Here is a 4,439-nt window from a genome sequence, read left to right as displayed (position 1 = left end):
GTGCCTCCCATGATCTCTCTTGTGACCTTGTATGTTTCCCTCTTCAGAACATGAGAAACCTCAAAAGCAAGTACAAAATATCATTATAAAGGAAAGAGAGAGTTTGAGAGAAGGAGAAAGGGAACAAGAGGGGAAGACAGACAAACTGACTCATAGAGAAACCACTTCATTTGCCTATACCTTATTTGTGAGTGACTTTGTTGTACAGTATATTGTGAGATATTTTACCGTGGCGTGCCGTGCAATGCCAATCCACAGTATGTACAATATAAAAGTATTGGTGTGTGCACTTTACCCAGTTGATCATGTGTGATAGCAATTTGTTCATACTTTTGGCGTACTGTATACCCCATATATTTAGCGAGTCCAAATTTTTTGCGAATCGGGACTTCCTGACGATTTCGCGAGTGGTTAAATTCACGATCCTGGAACCCTGTACTGAATGGAGAAATGTATACGCATACCTCACTTTCAAATCAGGATCAGTATACACGTAGTCAATATTTTCGCGTGTCTTTAATTTCGCAAAGAGCACCTGGCTCGCAAAATTTGTGTCAAAATAAAAACCTCACGAAATATTCGGCGTATACAGTAGACTATAGAGGACTTTTGCATTCAAAATCTGAGGTGATATGACTCTCTTTCTACACACATGCATACATATGTACATATGTAGATACATACATACATTTATTGTACATGTATGCATGTGTCTGAGTGTTCATGTATGTATGTGTTTGTATGTTTGCTGGGCAACAGGGAAACACATATATTAACAGGAAGTGGCATGGGTCAATGAAGAGGAATATTATATGCCTGAAGTGTGTTAGTAAAAATCTCTAGAGGATACCAAATATGGTGATGAAGCTTAGCACAGTTTGAGTATATTTTTACTTGTCCTGTTTTATCCAACTGCTTTGCTACACGTAGAACAATGTTTCACTATATCATCGTTTGACCAAAGTAAGACCACTAATCAGCAACTGGGTACTCTTTCAAATAATAGTCTGTGGGAATATGATAATTCTAGGTTTTTATGCGTACCGATTGGAAATGGGATATCAGTGCCTGAATTTAGTGTATTGTAGAGAAATTTCACATTCTATGACAGTAGCATGGTGTGTGGAATGTGTCACATTGGCATCAGTGACGTACTTTTAATCATCATTACAAGTATTTCATTAGTCACCAAACATTTGCAACCATATATTGTTCTGTTAGATTCCATTCATTGAATGATGAAGTGGATGGATTTTTGCATCAAAATATGTGGTTGTGGGTTGTTTTGTTTTTTCAGTCTAATGATTATGATATACTTTGAAGTGTCGGATGTCAAGAGTGAAACCAGTGATTCTCCATACAGAATTTCATTTCAATTTTCATAGTGTACCACTTCTCAGGTCATAAGGAAGGGGTGGGGTAGAGAGTCTGGCTTGGTTCATACCCCTCTCACACACAGCAAGCTCTCAAACAGGTCCAGTTATAGGGGAATTCCAGGCCTGTTGTAAATTAGTCTAATAAGAAAGTAAATTCTTACAAGCACAACAGTGAAAATTTGATCCAAATTGGAGAAAAATAAGAGAAGGTATGATATTGTGAAGTTTGCTAAGTTCTGCAAAACAGTTCCTGTACAGTTGATGTGAATATGCAAAGGAGTGAACTGATGTCATCACCTCACATTTTAGAATTTAGAAAAATTTAAAGTTTCTGCTATTCAATCGTAAAATGTAATGTCATTCCTGGCTTACTACCTTCAAAATAATTAATGATCAGTCATATACATCAGGATTTTTTTTTCATGACTTTAAGTACGTACTGTATTTAACACATTGTGAGGGGATGACATCAGCAATTCACTATTTGCATAAGTGACTGTTCAAGAACTGTTTCGTGAAAATTAGGGAAACTTCACAATTTCCTAACTCCCTGATTTCACGCGATTTTGATCAAACTCACTGTTGTGCTTGTAAGATTTTATTCTTTCCTTTTAGACCAATTTTTATTTGTTCTGGATTTCCTCTCACAGTTATCATAATAGCTACGTTCACACCGTCACCCTGTCATTGATAATAGGTCGGATTGCTCCGGACTGTAACCAACATCCACACAGTGTTCGGCCATGATTTGGCAGAACTATGTATCTGTGGGGGATGCCATACTTAATATCAAACTGCAGACATCTTCTCAACAACAAGATTTCTTGTGGTTGAAAGTGTCAGAGTTTACTTAACAATGAATTTTGCTCCCACTGTTCCTATCTTATACTTTGGGACCCTCACTGCTCACTTTAATCGAAGTTAGCTAGTTGGGAAAACTAATGTTACCAGTGTAAATCAGGCATTTGCAAATGAGGCTGCAATGAAGTGATGTGGCATTTTCATGTACATACATGTAGATGTCACTGTTGAACCAAATATATTTCTCAATGCCATGTGGTACTTATTACTTCCTCTGTGTATAAAGAGTAAATATGTGCCATATAAGCTTATAATGAGCTACACTTTCCGTCCATATGGCCATGCTTTTGCAGTGCAAAGAAATGCATGTTTTCTGCAGCATATCATGATATGAAATATCAAAGGTAGATTGCTTTGTGTATCATGCTGTTTGTACCTTTTGCTACAAGACTTCTGTGCATTTCACTATGTCCATGTTATTTTACATTCTGTACACTGTATCAGAGAATCTATAGACAAGCATATATTGAGATTTGTATTATAGATGTGCAAAGCAAGGGTGAAGTAAGCAACAGCCCATGAACTGAGCAACAGTTGACCCCCCCCCCTCGACCCCTCGACGTTCCGCAACGCGCAAAGATTTTGCCGCGTCGTTTCATGACTTTTTTTCTTTAAAGTCTCCCACACATTTTGAGACCAAATTTGCGACGTCCGGGTACACCGTTTTGAAGTTACGCAATGTTTTGCATATGCATGTCAACCCGAAAACCGCTCAAATTCATGATTTCGTGTGCAAATCCAATGCAAACTGTATTTTTTTGTTTAATTGATATAAATTAGATTATTTCAACTTTTAACCGTTGAAATAAATCAATTCTAAAGTTAGATAAGCTTAAAAAAGTGCCTCCAACAAATTTTGGCAAAAAAACCCTTGAATAGAAAACAAAAGATTGAAAAAACAATAAATTACATAAGAAATTAACAAAACAATAAAAAACAAAATAATCTGATTTTGATTGCGCTATTTTTTTACAAGAAAATTGTTTGATGTGTCTTGAGGAACTCTGACACAAAAATTTAGCAATCCTTCAGTCTTTTTGATGGAGTAATAGGTGAAAATATGATTTAATGCGTTAATTTGCATAATTTATTAAAAAAATATGAAATCAACATTTTTCTATTGTATGACCATGTAATCTTGTAGTTGATATCCAGCTCTATGTTCAGGCAAAATTTTGCGGCGATCGCGTGATCAGCGGCCGAGATCTGAAGGGGGGGTCAAATTGACCCCCCCCCCGTAAAGACTTGGTCTCAAATAGCCCAGTTAGAATAGGGTTAAATATCCTTTGAAGTCATGGAGGAACTTGTGTAAGAACAGATAAGACAGATCTCTTCAGTTACCACAAATGTGCCTTTTGGTGACCTTATGTATTTACGTGTTCATGTGTTCTGTGCCTTGTTTGCTTCTTGATCACATATGTGACCCTGCACCACAAAACCAACAAAAAGTCGCCAGACATGGATTTTTAGTTAAAGGTAGATTCTGAAAGAGAAGACTCTAAGCTTTAAAATGATCTATAACTCAATTCAAGTGGAGTCTCCTAACCTATCTTAATATTAGAAAGAAAGCACACGCTCTGGATAAGTGTGAACTGAGAAAAGAGGCTCTGAAGTACAGGGTCTATTCAAGCGCTTATCTTTTCAAGCCGTGCTATAGCTGTGAGTTGAAAGGGACAAAACACAGGATGTAAACCACTGGATCAACTATGAAACTTAAGTATAATGTAGAAAACAAAAAGGTCTTTCAGAAAATATAGAAAACTGAATGTTGACTAGGTTGACCCGATTCACCTTGATTGAGTCCTCGGGCAAAATCAAGCGGTACGACTTTTTGTTTTGTGATGCACAGTCACATATTATTATCCATTAGTTGCAACGCTTTCATGCAAACAGAATAGGCAGGTTTCATGTTGAATGCAAATCCATACATTGGAATTCGATATAAATATTGTACACTTTTGTATGTTCAGACACATTGCACTTTTCTATTAGCAGTTCAGTTCATTTGAAAGTACTAATGATATTTCATTGCATGAAATGTTTGGGTACAAAAAAAGTTTCTTTTAATTGAAATAATTGTTTTAAAAATTATTTTTAGTTTGCCTTTTGGTTTGCCAATATTTGATTAAGGTATATGAATTTGTTAGTAATCTTAGCTGCATGAAGACCTATGGACACAAAATTCATAATCAGGTACACGCT

This window comes from Diadema antillarum, unplaced genomic scaffold (assembly GCF_040938485.1).
Source record: "Diadema antillarum isolate AM-2024a unplaced genomic scaffold, OU_Dant_1.0 seq00002504_RagTag, whole genome shotgun sequence".
NCBI lineage: Eukaryota > Metazoa > Echinodermata > Echinoidea > Diadematoida > Diadematidae > Diadema > Diadema antillarum.
This window is presented reverse-complemented; position numbering follows the sequence as displayed.